The sequence below is a fragment of the Euprymna scolopes genome, unplaced genomic scaffold (genome assembly GCF_053919585.1).
Source record: "Euprymna scolopes isolate OS-2025 unplaced genomic scaffold, ASM5391958v1 sca166, whole genome shotgun sequence".
NCBI classification, from domain to species: Eukaryota; Metazoa; Mollusca; class Cephalopoda; order Sepiida; family Sepiolidae; genus Euprymna; species Euprymna scolopes.
Window position 1 is genome coordinate 26,194 of NW_027633176.1, and position 17,203 is coordinate 43,396.

Consider the following 17,203-nt stretch of genomic DNA (forward strand, 5'->3'; position numbering starts at 1 on the left):
CAGTGTCACAAAAACACGCCATATGCACGTGGTCACAGCATGCTTTCTTGATATGCTCCAAAAGGAAGCATGACTCCCACTCTGCAGAAGAAAATAGTCTTGAATTTTGACGGCTGGTGTAAGACATGGAGGAAAGAGAACCCTCAGTTTCAGTTCTGGGAGCTTGTTCTGTCGATGGAATTGGTTCTTGGTTAGATTTTCCAGAGAGGTTAACTTGTACTGTCAAGAACTTTCTGCTCTGATCCCCTTCTTCTTTGCGAACAGCAATGTCAACTATGCTTGATGGCTGCCCATCCACCTCAGAGACATGGTATCCTTGGAACAAACTCATCCTGCAGTGTTCTGTGAATTCCAACCTGGAAAGTTTGTGGTCCACAAGACTCACAGGAAGTTTTCTGCTATAGCCATTGACTAAGCCCATGAACAAGCTAATGCAGTGGTCAAAAGTGATGGTGGTACCATTGGCATTACTGAGGATCGATATGCACTGAAGCGATGGACGGTGTCTGGACCAGAAGTTAGCGAGCTGGTTCACCAATATGAGTTGGCTTTCCAGGCCAAATTGGGGAATGAGAATATCAGACATCATGAGCAGACTAGCCAGTCTCAGAAATCCTTCACTGACAATGTCAAGAAGTTGTTTAGTGCAATGAAGGATTTAGGCAATCCTTTCCAGGAAGAGTCCAAAGATCTCACACTGGACACAAAGATCTTTGCACATCCCAGTGCTGCAGAATTGTTAGAATTCTTCAGGCATGAAAATCAGGCTTTTCCTGCAGCACTGAGGGCTACAAGGAATCTCTATCCTGGAAAAAAAGTCTGACCTTGTTGGCATTGCTCTTCTTGATTCTCAGCCAGAATGTGAATTCATCATTATAGATGGTGCGGCTCTTGTACACTCTCTCTCACTAAAGACCTCGAAGACATTTAAGGAATAAGCTGTCCGTGATGTAGTGCCAAAGATTCAGTTACTCATCAAAGTATGGGCAAACAGACATTGTGTTTGATGTCTTCAAGCCTCAAAGCTGAAACGAGATCAAAGCGAGGCAAAAGAAGTCAGCGTAGAGTGACAGACAAAACTAAGCTGCCATTCATCTGGTTCAGTTTTCTGTGAGAGAGTGATAATAAGACAGAATTGTTTGAGTATCTAGCAGACAAGATTGTAATTATATGTCCCGACAATGTTGTAGTTGTGATCAAGGGATAGAAGGTCTTGTCAAACAAATTAATCAACTTTGAAGGTCTACAACCTTGCAATCATGAAGAAGCTGACTCCAGGATTTTCACACGCAGTTCATGCAGCCAAACAGAAGACAGTCTGTGTTGGTCAAGGCATGTGATACAGACATCCTTGTCAAAGCAGTTGGTGTCTTTACGAGTCTTCAGAATGTTGGCTTAGAAATTGGATAGAATTCGACCAGGGACAGTCCATGGTTCCCAATTCATGACTTGGTGATGAACCTCGGCCAAGAGAAATATAGTAGCATGTCTTCTCAATTATTAAATCATTTCTCTCTGATAGGTTCATAAGAGTAGTAGTTGATGGGCAAAAATCAGAAGCTCACAGTATAAATGCTGGAGTCCCTCAGGGGTCCATCCTGGGCCCAACTCTTTTCTTGATCTACATTAATGATCTTCCAAATCACATCCTTACATCATTTGTAGACATTTTTGCTGATGACACTACCATCTATGGTAGCACATCTAAGACAGTAAACGACCAAGTTGTCTCCGATTCTCTCTCCTCTGATCTTGATTACGTTGTACAATGGGGAAAGGAGTGGCTGGTTACTTTTAATGCATCTAAAACCAAGCTTCCATCTTTACATCATCAACGTTCTGATCCCCATCTGGCATCAATTAAAATGAATGGCTCTCGTCTTGGGGAGGCCTCAAGTTTTGACAGGCTTCTGGGCTTGACCTTTACTCCTGATCTTAAATGGAATACGTACATCAAATCTGTTGCCGAGGCCACTGGAAAAATGGTCGGATCCTTCTATAGATCCAATAGATATCTCACTGCTGATGCAATTCTCTATCTATATAAGAGCCAGATATGTCCAAGGATGAAATACTGTTGCCACATCTGGGCAGGAGCTGCTAGAAAAGACTTTTCCTGCCTTAATAGGGTTCAAAATAGACTTCGTTGCCTGGTGGGAGATGTCCTTTTCTCTTTGTTGCAACCTCTATCTCACAGAAGAGATGTTGCGAGTTTGTCTCTGATGTATCGTTATTTTCATGGAAAGTGTTCGACTGAGCTTCAATCTATGGTCCCTCCTCGCCAAACTTCCACAAGAAACACTAGACTAGCTGAAAACATTATCAATAATTTTCCCCACTCTTTATCTGTGCCTAAACCTAAACATAGATCCCATGATCAAAGCTTCTTTCTTAGAACTGCATGCCTGTGGAATTGTTTTCCTGCTTTCCAGCTGTCTATAATATGGTTGTCTTCAAGTCCAACGTGAACAAGTTTCTGATGAGCCGTTCCATTTAAGTTAACAAATTTACCGAACTTCCATTAGTATTGATTACTATATTGTCCTTTTGACTACTCTACACTCTTTAACCCTTATCCTTGAGTGGCCTATCGGCCTTGATAAGTGGGGACGCCTATGTAAAAAAAAAAAAAATGTTCTTTCATGCCTTCACTGGTTGTGATATGGTCTCAACCTTTCGAAGTAGAGGGAAGACAACTGTATGGCAAACATGGGCAGTTTGTCCTGAAGTGTGCCCAGTGTTCAGCAAATTGAGTCAGTACCCAAGATGAAGATGCTGATCTCAATATTCTTAAGAAATTTGTTGTCACTATGTATGACAAATGCAGCAACACTACCAAGGTTGATGAGGCAAGACTGCACTTGTTTGCGTGGAAGCAAAGACCCTATGACTCCATTCCACCAACTAGTGCATCTCTAGTTCAGCATGTTAGACGATCTACATTCCAAGCTGCTTGTATATGGGGCCAGTCAACAGAATGTACAATGCTACTAGAAAGTCCTGGCAACTGGGGCTGGCAAAAAAAAAGGTGAAGCCTGGGAAGTTCTCTGGTCAACCATTGCTCAGTCCAGCCAGCAGCTGATAAAATGTTGCACGGGTGAATGTCGGGGACCATGCAAATGTTATCACTACACCCTGAAGTGCACACTAATGTGTAGCTGTAAATGCTAAGAGTAAAACAATGATCCAAGGTTAAATTCAAGCAAGTCACTTCAGTCTGTTGTAGTATATTGTGCTTCTGTCACAACAATTTGACATACCACATCAGTAACTTCACTGAAACGGTACTAGTTCATATAATTGTCATCATATCACTGTAACGCTTAATGATATTGAAATTTTGATTGCAGAATTCAATTCTTTGTGTCAAAAAACATATTTTGATGTACAGATCATCAAAATGTCATTACTTTGACAACATTTAGTGCAAATACTGTTTTGTACTGGTATGAATGGCGGCCATCTTGAAAGATTGTGGCCATTTTGTGTTTGAAGTTGGCTAACATGCTTTTCTGAATGAGGGAGTTCTGAAGCACATGTGTGCCAATTTTTATGCTTGTATCACTAAGTGAAAGATTGTTTCAGCAATCTGCCCAACTAAATGTTTACTTTAAGATGAAATAATCTAATTTAATAAAATTATCAGTTTTAGATGTGTATTTCTCATATCAACATAACTTTGATAATTACACATCAACTTATTTTTTTATTCACTATTAAGAAAATATTTATTGAAAAGTAACAGTAAAAAATTTTGAAAAAATCTTTTTTAAAACATTTAATGTCCTAAAAGTTCACCAGAATGCATATCAGTTACTCATGTATCTTAATGTTACAGAGGATGGGTTGAAACGATTTTGTTCAGTGGGGGATAAATTTTGAAAACAACAATACAATAACGTAAATTCAGTGCTGCTTGCAGGAGAACACAGTTCTTTATTTATTCTCAGGTAATATCAGGTATTTTTTGCTAAACTTAAGGCTTACAAAAAATAAGCAAAGAATTGAGCTCAAATTTTTTGGTTGTAGATTCTATTTTGTAAGACATTCTGTTGATTTTAATCTGGTGCTACTAGATCACACTGCCTGAAGATATTGCTCTTCCTGACCTAAAATGTACAAAATATTGATGTTAATTTTTTATTTCATTCTTTTTGCAAAACTTTGATTTTTTTCATTAAATATAATTTAAAATAATTTACATTTTAATAATTTTAAATTACTAATAATAATAAAAAAATACATTAAGTTCAATAAAATAATATATACATGCAACTGGTGACTGCTTATGAATTTCATATTCCCATGAAACTTCCTTCTTCAGAAGAAGTTGGTTCAACCTGCATAGGGTTAGTGCCGCTTTGATATCAGTTTGGTAAATAAAATAATAAAAATAGCTAAATTATGTATATTAATCTTTCGTATACATAGATAAATGTGTCATGACTGTACATACACACAAGTTATACATATCTGTTCTCAATACTTTTAAGAAAAGTATCCTTGTTTGAAAGAGTAGCGTAGATAGACTTTCTATTGATTTTATTTGAAAACCCATGTTTTTTAATGACATATTGATTGAATTATTTCCAAAAATGTAAATCTATTGATTTAGTAACACTCATTGGATTTTTTTGTAATGTAAGTATTTTCTCCTGTGAAATTAAGAGAAAAGACAAAAAAGAAGGGGAGGAATAAGAGAAAGAAGAATTAAAGTAAAGACTCTTTGGCAATGCTTGGCTAAAATATAAAAATCTTATCAAAATTAAAATGAACAAAAATGACTGATTACACTGGTTTCCAATATGAGATGCTGATTTTAGATAAAAAAAAAATACCAATCATAGATAGACACACTATAGAGAAAAAAAAAGCAACAAATCAAGTTATGTGTTCATCAACATTTTGTCTTTATTTCGAGACTTCCTTTGGATCAATGAAATTAAATGAACCACCAATAAAAATATTTGAAAATATATTTTGATGTAATGAAATGTATGACTGTTCCATTTCAGAAACAGAAAAAAGTCAGAAATTTCCAAAAAATGGGGGGTATAGCTTTGTGAAAGAGAGTAACATTTTTTTGTTTTTTAATCTATTTAAAGATATGATGCAATTCATATTCTTTTTGGAACAAATATGTCCATTATAAATCAAATATGGATGTGTAACTGAAATGAAATGAGTGCATTTTTTGTTATGTAATTTATTGATTGATTACATGTATTGATTGTACCTATTTACTATGCCTCCCCACGGGACAGAGTTAGACACCAGGGTCGTTTTTTTAACGTGGAGAAAAGGTACAAAAATAAAAATTGTCTCAGTCGGGAAGGATTTCTCCTCCACCGAAAGAGAACAAGAAATAGAAGTGCAGCATCTGAAGAACAGATACTACACTTTGTATTGATTGTAATCAGTGTTGTGGGAGTTAACTTCTATCTAAAATAAAATTATGTTCTTTTCATAAAAGTTTACTTCTTAATGGCGATACATTATAGAAACCCCACATTGTTTAATTGTGCTTGAATTTGCGATAAGCGCTGATTCAAGAAGTATTTGTCACAATTCATGTGAAATAAATTGAACTATTTTTGCTTGTTTGAAGTCAAAAGTATGATTCTGCATTAATGAATGAGAGAATAATGCATTCAGAGAATTGCTATTTCGTATATCTCTTTTATGTTCGTTGAGCCTTTTCTCTAATCTGAGTTGGATTTCACCAATGCAGATATGATGGCAATTTTGACGGCGAACAGTATATATATACACACTATCACTGCTCGTTGTTGTATTCCTATTTACTTACCTCTCCACAAGGGCAGAAGTTAGATATAAGGTCTTTTTTTTTTTATTTTAACGTGGGGAAAGTCCCAACTCCCCAAAAAGGGGCACTCTAGATTGGAACAAAAATAAAAATAACCTCCGTATAGAAGGATATCTTCTTGATTCATAAAGGACAAAAAAAGTTGAAGCATGCTATCTTTAGAACACATATTATATTTTGCTCCTAGCCAAAACACTTGTTATTGCGTTTCTTGAAGACTGAGGAAGCTGCTGTCACTTTTCTTTCTCCACTCCAATTAGATTCACTTTCTTTGTCACTTTCAAAAGGCAGAAATTTTCAACAAAACATGTGAACTGAAAATATATTCTCACCAGTAAAAATCATTTCAAACTCCAAACCTAACAATCCTATGTGAAAATTCAACAAGCCTATAAAACAGTGACTTGATGAATGTCTGCCTACTACACAATGTGCCTGTTTCAACTCTACAACAGCCATTCCAGATGACTGGAATGTGCTATGCTGAAATCCCTCTAAGCCTGATGCCTCATTTCCATTGAACCATACAACATAGAAGGTAAAACACACACACACAACTTTGAAATAAACTTTTGTCTACCCTTATTCAAGAAATTTAAAACTTCTCAAACTTTGGTCTATCAGATATTTTGCATTTCTGAAAAATTGTTGTTACATAAATATATTTTGTTCATTAATTCATGTTTTCTCATCTCATTCTCAAAATCCCATTGTTGCTAACTAGTGACCCATTCATGACATTCAAAAAAATGTCAAGGGTGTGAGTTAAACATTGATTGTATTTGAATAAAATTATTGAATAAATTATTCAAAAAGTTTTTCTCCCTCTTTTAATTTAGCAATTTAACTACATGTATATTTTTTTCTTTTTTTTTTTATACATAGGCATCACCACATTATCAAGGCCAAGAGGCCACTCAAGGATAAGGGTTAAAGAGTGTACAGTAGAAATTGGACAATATAGTAATCATTAGTAATGAAAATTTGGTAAATTTGATAACTTACATGGAACGGCTCATCAAGAACTTATTTACGTTAGACTTGAACACAACCATATTGTAGTCAGCCGGAAAGCAGGAAAACGGAAGACAATTCCAAAAGCGTGCAGTTCTAAGAAAGAAGCTTTGTTCATGGAATCTACGTTTAGGTTTAGGCACAGATAAAGAGTGGGGGGGGAATTATTGATAATGTTTACAGCTAGACGAGTGTTTCTTGTGAAAGTTTGGCAGGGGGGGGACCATAGATTGAAGCTCAGTCGAACACTTTCCATGAAAATAACGATACATCAGAGACAAACTCGCAACATCTCTTCTGTGAGATAGAGGTTGCAAGGAGGAGAAAAGGACATCTCCTACGAGGCTACGAAGTCTATTTTGAACTCTATCAAGGCAGGACAAGTCCTTTCTAGCAGCTCCTGCCCAGATGTGGCAACAGTATTCCATCCTTGGACGTACCTGGCTCTTATATAGATAGAGAATAGCATCAGCAGTGAGATATCTACCGGATCGATAGAAAGATCTCACCATTTTTCCAGCGGCCTTGGCAACAGATTTGATGTACGTGTTCCATTTAAGATCAGGAGTAATGGTCAAGCCCAGAAGCTTGTCAAAACTTGAGGCCTCCTGAAGACGAGAGCCATTCATTTCAATTGATGCCAGATGTGGATCAGAATGTTGATGATGTAAAGAGAGAAGCTTGGTTTTAGATGCATTAAAGTAACCAGCCACTCCTTTCCCCATTGTACTACGTGCTCAAGATCAGAGGAGAGAGAATCAGAGAGGACTTGGTCGTTTACTGTCTTAGATGTGCTACCATAAATTGTAGTGTCGTCAGCATAAATGTCTACAAATGATGTAAGGATGTGATTTGGAAGATCATTAATGTAGATCAGGAAAAGAGTTGGGCCCAGGATGGACCCCTGAGGGACACCGGCATTAATACTGTGAGCTTCTGATTTTTGCCCCTCAACTACTACTCTTATGAACCTATCAGAAAGAAATGATTTAATAATTGAGAAGACTTTTCCAGCTATACCATAGCTAGCGATCTTATGAAGTAAACCTTTATGCCATACCCTATCAAAGGCCTTAGATATGTCAAGAGCAATTGCCCTAGAAAGATTGCCACCGTCGAGAGATTTGCTAATCCTATGAGATATAACTGTAAGGACATCTGCTGTAGATCTAGCAGAACGGAAACCATATTGAGTGTCACTAAGAAGGTTATTTTTGTTGAGATGGTTGATTACTTCTGTATTTAACACAGATTCCAGCTACTTACTCATGACGCACAGGAGACTTATTGGCCTGTATGAGAGGGGGATGAGCGATCACCTGAATTCTTAAATACAGGGCATACTGATGAAATTTTCCAGGGAGATGGGAAACTATTTTCCTTAAGACAACGTTTAAACAGTTTTGTAAGTATGGGTGCTAGTTCAGGTTGAAGTTTTTTGGAATACCATCAGGGCCAGTTGCTTTACTGGAATCAAGGTTTTTGATTAGCTTGGCAACATCACGTACAGATATACGTATATCACATAGCGTGTTTTCTGATACAGGAGGAAATATTGGGGGTTGGCGGCCTTGGTCGCAAAGGGTAGAATAAGCTGCAAAGTTCTTGACAAAGAGTTTGGCTTTGTCTGATGCTGACGAGATTACCTCAGGTCCATTGATAATAGTTGGGATGGAGCACATGCTTCTGTTCAGGATTCTGTTTGCAATTTGCCAAAACTGGTGGGAACCAAGCCGCTGCTCAGCTACTTTGGACTTAACAGATTGAGCATACAACTCTCTTGCGTTCTTTATAACTTTCTTACAATGGTTGCTGGCAGTCCTGAAAACGGCTTTAGTTTCCATACATCTATTACGTTTGAAGCAGTGGAAAAAGTGATTTCTGTGCGCAATGGCAGCAGCACATTCTGGAGAGAACCATGGCTGGCTGTTAGGTTTTTGCTGAAACTGTTTCGAGGGTATGAAACGGTCAATACCTACAATTAACCATTCCGTCAGATCTAATACTATAGAGGACACATCCTTTTTAAACATGGAATGCAGAGGTAGATCAGATATAAATGTACGGAAGCTATCCCAGTCAGCCTTAGTGTATCGATATACTGTACGATTGAGAGGTACATCTGGGGACTTATTACATTTCATTTTTATCTTAATTGATACAACAGTGGTCAGAAGATCCAAGAGGAGACAGAACAGAAACTGAACATAGTTCAGGGTAAGTTGTGAGAAAAAGGTCTAGTAGGCTTGCATACTGGCCGTCATTGTCGGGCACACGGGTGGGTTCCTGAACAATCTGAGTGAGGTCATAGGCAATGGAGAAATCATGACAGAACCTCCCCTCATCATCGGTGTTGTTTGAGTGGGTCAACCATTCGACGTTGTGAACATTGAAGTCTCCACATACGTGAATGTTAGCTGAAGGATAAGCAGATAGGACTTGGTCAATTTTCTCAGATATGCTTTGAAAGATAGTAACTCCGCTGTTGTGGGGGCAATAGAGAGTAAATATAAATGCAGTAGTGTGAGCTAAAGCAACCCGGAAGCACATATAGGGTAAGTTAGGATCTTCCCTGGAGATGTCCCTACCACATGGAAAACTATCTTTAATATAGGCACATATTCCATGCCCATGGCGATCTTGGGGGTCAGATTTAGAAGTTAAGTTAGAGTATCCTGTAATTGCAAACTCTTCTAGGGAAATAGCCTGTCCAATGCCACTTAAAAATAAAAGGTCTGGTTTAGTCTCCTGTAATTGGGTTTCAACCTCTGGAAGGTTAGAACGTAGACCCCTGATGTTGGAGAAGGATGTTGGAGAATATTATTAACATTATTCTTGGCACTTTTCTATGACATGACTGTTATCAAAATGCATCATCTGAAACCAAGTATGCCACGAAACATTGCTCAAATTTGCCCTCTCCAGAGTTTAGGACATTCCTAGCAGCTGTGTTGAAAATTTGAATGTCGTAATCTATCACTGAAAGATTTAAGATTTAAAATAAATTTTTTTATATAAGTATTTGCAATGTGAAAAAAAAAGTAACAATGAAATAGATGAATACAAATAATTGAAAAAGATATCTGATAGTCTGATGCTACTGAAAAATATTGAGGTATTTCAGAAGAAACTTTCTTTCTCTAAAACCAAACGTTCTTTCGAAACAAACATCCCAAGATAGCTGTTATATTTGGATGTAAAAAGTATCTGATTTAGCAAAAAAATCTATAATAAAATATTTTATTTATGTTTTGTTTGATTATATTTTATTCATGTTTATTTTCATGGCCTTGTAGGATTGTACTTTTTTATATTTATTTTATATTAAGATAGTATTCTTTTTATTGATCGTTTCTAATGAATAATATTTTACTTAGACTTTTTGACTTAGTTAATAAAGGCTATTATTATTAATTCTTTTAATATATTTGTTTGCATCTGTATATAGTAAAGCAGTGGAATAGACAACTATCATATCTGAAAGACAGCTCTCGTCTTAATGATTTCAGATTAGAAACATCCCAAAGATAGCTGTTATATTTAAATGCATATTTCACAGATAATATTTCATTCCACAGAAAACTAATATTAAATACATGTTTATATTAATTATATATTAGTGTTTTTTTTTTTGGGGGGGGGAAGGTTATTATGGCTTTTGTAGGTCATAATTAAAAAAATTATGAAGATATATTTTTATACTAGCTGTACCTGGCCACGCGTTGCTGTGGCTCAGTTTGCTAAAATGGAACACATTCCTCAAGAAAAATTGCATTTTGTATTGTTTATTTACTTTTATTTTTTACAATTTTTTTTTATCAATAAAAGTTTTTTTTTTTTTTTTTTTTTTTCCACCAGAAAAGATTAATTTTTTACCATAGATTGTTAGTTAGGTGAAAGTTTTTTTTGGGTTTTCTTTTTCAGGAAAACTTGAACTTTTTGGCAGTAAACGTTTCTTTTTGAAAACGGAATTTTTATTATAAAAAGAACAGATGAATGCTTTATATGAACACTGTAAATAGTTAGGTGAAAGTAGAGAAAAGTTTTTTGTTTTTTTTCTTTAGAGAATGTACAAATTATTTTTTTGTCAAAAAATGTTAAGAAAATAAACAGAAAAAATACTCCCATCATTAATTAATTATGGAAAAAGTAAATAAAATGTTGATTTAACGTTTCAAGATTTGAACAACACTTGGTTGAATCCGGTGATTGCATGTCGAACCCTAACCATAATTGGAATCGGGGAGGGGGGTCAAATTCTGAATAAATACCATTCTTTTTAATTTCGTCTTTTGTTCAATTTTTTGAGTGGGCTATCAGCGATTGCAAACCAACAAATTTAACTAAAATGCAAAAAATTCAACAATTAATTTTAATAAGTGCTCAGCTTCTAATACAAATCCTAGTAAATCAATCCCCTTTATTGGAAACCTTCAAGGGAAGAATGAAACCAAATTATTGCCAGCATGTTTGGGAGAGGTTCTATTTTTTTTTTTTTTTCTTTCAATATTTTAAGCAGATTTGACACTGAGCTACCAGAGTTATTTTTTACATAAGTGTAACTTACCGTTCACATTGGAAATGTTGTCGGGTACGTTTACAACAAATAAACACTCCAATCTACCCATGTTAAGAACGGCTTTCGGAATAGACACTCCTAACCTTGTCAGCATACCCGAAAACCTATAAAAGTTGACATGTCAAATGTGAACGATGAGTTGGACGTAATGTAAAAATGTACCGAATGTAAATGTTATTTTTTTTTTAAGTAGAAACATATTTAGGTTTGGATATAAATTCCTAAACTCATTTCACCCTAAATAATTTCGGTGACTGAAATAGGAATCTAATTGAGTCTTTAATTTCCTGAATAGTAAAAGATGATCCACTATAGTCAATTTGCTGCTAATATCCATTTTTTAGGTACAGGGAAAAATAAACAAATAAGAATAAGGGAACCTAGTTTTAAAAGCCGATTTATCATAATTCTTTTTGTAGGTTTCCAACAACTTTTTGATTGTATTTGAAAGATTAAGGACTAAACTTAATTCCCCAAAGGAAAAAAACATTTGATCACATGAAAAAAAAAACAGTTATGACAACTGTTTTCACAACGAGCTTACCAATTCAGCTAAATTTTGAAGTTAAATTTATTCATTGTAAAAATCCTTTTAGAGATACATATTAGTTTCCTGGGTCTATTTCAAAGATAATTAGTAAAGTCCTAAGATATTGAATTAAATAAAAAAAGCAGCTTGTTTGTGCTAAAAATAGCTGAATTAGCCCCACAACCAAGTGTTTTTGCTGTTCGCATAAGCACAACAAACCATACTTTTGGAAATACAGAATATACAGAGGTCCAAAATCTGAGACAGCTGGCTGAGAATAACGTCCTGTAATTAAAAGGAAGGAGGGGTGCTGGGTTTCTTCCCCCCCTCTCCAGATGGGGATCCGTACATTTCTATTGTAAATGTTTGTATAAATTTTACCATTTTTTAATTTAATTATTTTTCTATGTTCCTGTTTTTAAATTAAATTTTTTTTTTTTTTTTTTTTTTTAATTATTGGCTAATATTATATAAAAATTATGTTACGCCTAAAGTTTCACATTCTTGCGAGCAAGGAAATTATTAAAATCTTGCATATAAAAATCATGCGAAATCTGTAATTTAAAAAAATGTAGAAATATTTTTTGCAATTAGAATTTTTTTTTTGTGAAAATATTAAACAAACAATGCTTAATTCAATGGTAATATCGGTAGTGCGTGAAATTCATTTTTCTTCGAGTTATATCGAATTCATTAATACGGACTCTAGGGCTATTTTCGTTATGTTCCTGTAAAAATTATTTTTTATTTTATTTTTTTTTTTTGTTACAAATTACGATGCTTTATTTATATAAAAAAGCAAAAGTAAATTCTTGCGTTTTTTATTTACTACTGAAAACCATAACTTTAGTAAAGCTATTTTTAATAATAATAAAAAATAATACATTTTCACTAAGATTTAAGTAAAAAGAATTAATTTGTTATATGCTGCGATCATTATTTGATAAATACTGAAATTTCCATTAAAATTGGTTACTTTCCTGATTTTTGGTGAATTTATAAGTAAAGGGAGGGGGTCAAAATGTTTATACATTTTGAGCATTGGCATTCATTTTGCCCGTACCTACCATTTTTTGATGAATATTTGATAGGAAAGCGACCACATGTGGTTAATTTAAATTAAATTTCAATCACATGGTTACATTATCAATAATTATGTGATTAAACCCATTGAAAATTTATCGATATTGTAAACACATTCTGTTTACATTAAGCTAGACTACGGCCTGTAGTGGTGAGACCAAAAGATCCTTTTAGTGATGTCACGTGATGGCAGGCGGTGATAAATAATTGTCCCCAAATAAAAAAATTGGCCTATCGGTACAAAGAAAACCACCTATTTATTAAAGAAAAATTAAGTATAATGTTATAATTAGAGATATATAAAAACACGCATGGGTACAGTAAACATATTATACCAAAATGTCGAAGTAATCGTTCCAGTGGTTATTTAGACTACTAATAACGAACAAATCAAGAATTACATTTTTATATATATAGATAATTGTTGTAGACCTGTGTTAGAGTTCACAAATGAAAGAAACCACAAGTAGTGCAAAGTGTATAAAATATAATATGTATTTATCATAAAGAATATGGGAGCCACTAAAGTGGTATGAGAGGAACTGGGATGATCGTATAGCTCTTTTTCCTGGGGTTGATCTCTATCGGGTCAGTTATTTTCCTTTTCGTGGAGGACCGGCGTTGTCCGGCTGCTTGTGGTGTTACCAACGTGTCATATATCTGGTCCATTACTTCTTGCTTAACAGGAGGTTGTCTTTCATCATCTGTTATATGTTTCCGAATTTGGTTTAAATGCTTCTTGTGTGTAAATCTTGGACCTTTGATAATGTAGACCATCCGCCCGATCCTTTTCTGGACCTTTCCTAATTCCCACATTGTACTATTATTTTTGTGTATCTGGAAAAATACCTTTTCACCAGGTAAATACCTCTTTTTAGGAACTATAGTATTTGGCAGTTTCACTTGTTTTGGCAAAAAGTTTCTCGAAGCCCGGCCTAATTTTTATCGCAGACATTAACTCTGCCGGTAACATCTTTGATGGAGCGTTTTCATTTGGCGTAATTCGGTAAACTTGTAAAAACTGTTGTAGCGCCTTTTCTGAGGGCGTTCCTTTAGCCTTCTTCAGGGCTCTTTTCAGCATGTCTACAAACCTCTCTGCCTGACCGTTCGATCGGGAATGATAGGTTGGCATCGTTATATGGTTAACCTGGAAATCCTCGCAGAAGCTTTTAAAATCTGCTGAAGTGAATTGTGTGCCATTGTCTGACACTAGACAATCAACCACACCAAACATAGCGTACAATTCATGAAGAGCACTGATTGTAAAATCAGTCGGACTTTTACATCGAAATACCTCAGGCCATTTTGAAAAACTGCCTACCACTATTAAATAATAGTTTTCATCCAGTGCACCTGCGTAATCTATGTGTATTCTTTGCCATGGGTGGTCCACTTTAGGCCACGGGCTAAATTGTATTGGGGACACTTTTGCAACCAATGCGCATCCCTTACACGACTTTATCGTGCTTCTATATCAGTGTCCATACTCTTCTAGTAAACATAGGACCTTATGAGGTTCTTCAGTCGCGTAGCCACTGGGTGCCCCGTACTCTTTCTCGGTATAACAGTACCTCATTGCACATAGAATAAGCTTCCACTGACGATTGAATTTTTTGTTTTATCTCTTTGATGAAACTATCTTCTTCAGCCTCCCTTATTATATCTTCCAAAGTGACTGGTAGTTGCTTGATCATATTGAATAGTATTTGCGTATAGTCCTTTTCACTTTGTAGTGATGCTATTACTGTGTCTTCCAGTAGTTCCCTTGATTTCGGGATTAATTGCGACAATCCGTCTGCGTGACTTAACTTCGCAGATGTAAGAAATTCCATATTGAAATCGTAATTCAGTAGAATGGTCCCCCATCTTTGCAGTCTGTTGGCTGTGTAAGTTGGCAGACCTTTTTTAGAGCCAAAGATGGTTATAAGCGGCTTATGGTCAGTTTGTAATTTAAATTTACGACTGTAAAAATCGGTGGAATTTTGTAACACCGAATATGATTCTCAGGGCTTCCTTTTCAATTTGGGAGTAATTCTTCTTGGCAGGAAGTAAAGTTCTTGACGCATGGGCGATCGGCTTAGTGGACCCATCAGACATCTTGTGTAGAATGCACGTTTCGATCCCATAAGAACTTGCATCAGTTGGGACAATAATCTCTTGTTTCAGATTGAAATGAGTCGGGGATACATCTGATGTCAATACCTCTTTTAATTTCTTAAACGCTGCCTGGCGCTCAGGCATCCAGTCCCATTTTTTGTCCTTTTTTAATATTACATTCTATGGCACATGTAATTCATGCATGTTCTTAATGAACGTTTGATAATAGTTCGCGAGCCCTAAAAAACTTTGCAATGAGGTTCTGGCATGTCTTTTATAGCTGTGGACCTGTCTGGATCGGGTTTCCTCCCGGCCTTATCTATGATATGACCCAGGTATTTAATTCGTTTAAAAAAAAATTTGCATTTTGCTTCCTCCAATGTGAAGCCGTATTCTTTTATTCTATCAAAAACTTGAAATACATGATCTCTATTTTGTTCAACATTTTGACTACGCATAAGAATATCATCCAGATAGCCTATTGCGAAATCCAAATCGCTTAGCAAAGTATCAATTACCTGTTGGAAAATTGTATTTCCATCTTTTATGAAAAAGGCTTCTTTTTGGACAGTAAAACTCCATTAATAGTTTGACTACCTCATCAAACGACAATTTGTTCGTTTTCCTTAGTAAAATAAAGTCCACAAATTTGTTATGTTCGGACGTACCTAACTTCCGTAGTAATAAACGAACCTTCTTTTGCTCAGTCCATGCACTGCAATCAATCTTAAAAGAGGTCTTCAAATCTTCTGAAATATGCCTCAAACGTTAGGTCTTCCTCAGGAGCATAGTGAAATGTATCAATAGCTGACCAGATCACATTTTAGGAAAAAGCCGTGCTGGTTTCCTCTCCATTGTCCTTATTCACTCAAACTTGCGTTCCCAAATCCATTTTTTTTATCCGACTGGTTTTGTTGCTCTAAATGTCATTTTTTTAATTCCAATATTTGTTCGTTCATTTCTTTTCTCTTTTTTGTTTTTCTTTGAGATATTTCATTAAATTTAACTGTTTCTCTTCATCTGTTTTTTTATTGTCAGTTGCATTTCGTCGTTTTGTTTCTGCATTGCCAATTGTTCTTCTCTGAACCTTTTTTCAAGTTCTAATTGTTGACTTTGGAATTTCACCATTTCCAAAATTTGTTTTGCAAAATCGTCCTTTTTGGGGCGGGGGCGGTATGGAATTACTTCATATGACAAAATGAGTTTTCTCAGAAACAACCCAATTCGTTGATTTACTTTTCCTATAGTACCAACTCCATAGAAAAAAAAACTTACAAAATTCGTACCTGGTTATTTAACAAATATTTTTTTCATATATTTATTCCCTCGTGTGGCATTTTTTCTGAGAAAATAATTCTGCATTTGCATTTATACAGAAAGCAGTAAATTCTGTTTGTCATTTTTCAATTTTCATAACATGTAGGTACTGCGTTCAATTCCTTGTTGATCCTACACATTTTTTTCTCTTTTCTTAAAAAGAAAAAGTTACTTATCTGTGAAAAAGAGTTTATAGCATTTATTTACTATTGGCTATTCCTTTCGATTTCTGTGGGAAAAAGAATGTCCTTTTTTCATTAACACTTTGGCGTGCTTAGCGAAATCGTTTTTGTTTTCTTCTTCGATGTGCAGACCCGTCGACCAGTGAAAATTTCAATTGGATTAAAATCCGAATTTTTTTTTTTTTTGTATGTGTGAATACTCGCTTTAGCCAATAAAATAAAATATGCTATCATTTACTTTTGCAGGATTTTTCTTTTTCTTTTCCCAACATTAACGCCTTTTAACTATACAATGTATTAGCAAGACCTGCTTTTTAGAACGAAAAAGCTTTTTTTTCAACATAACTTTTTTCCATCCCTATAAAAAAGTATTCTTTTTTTTTGTACTTACTGAAAACTTGATCTCGTTAATTCAGTAGTAATAATTCTTCATGCAATTTGTCTGAGTTCTGTTTCAACTTGTAGTCTACGCTTTTATTAGCTTTTTTAACAGCAAGATGGCTTTTGACAACGTCTTTGTAAAATCCTTTTTTCTGCAAGAATTGTCCTTTTTTGAAGTCCTCTTCATCCCATGT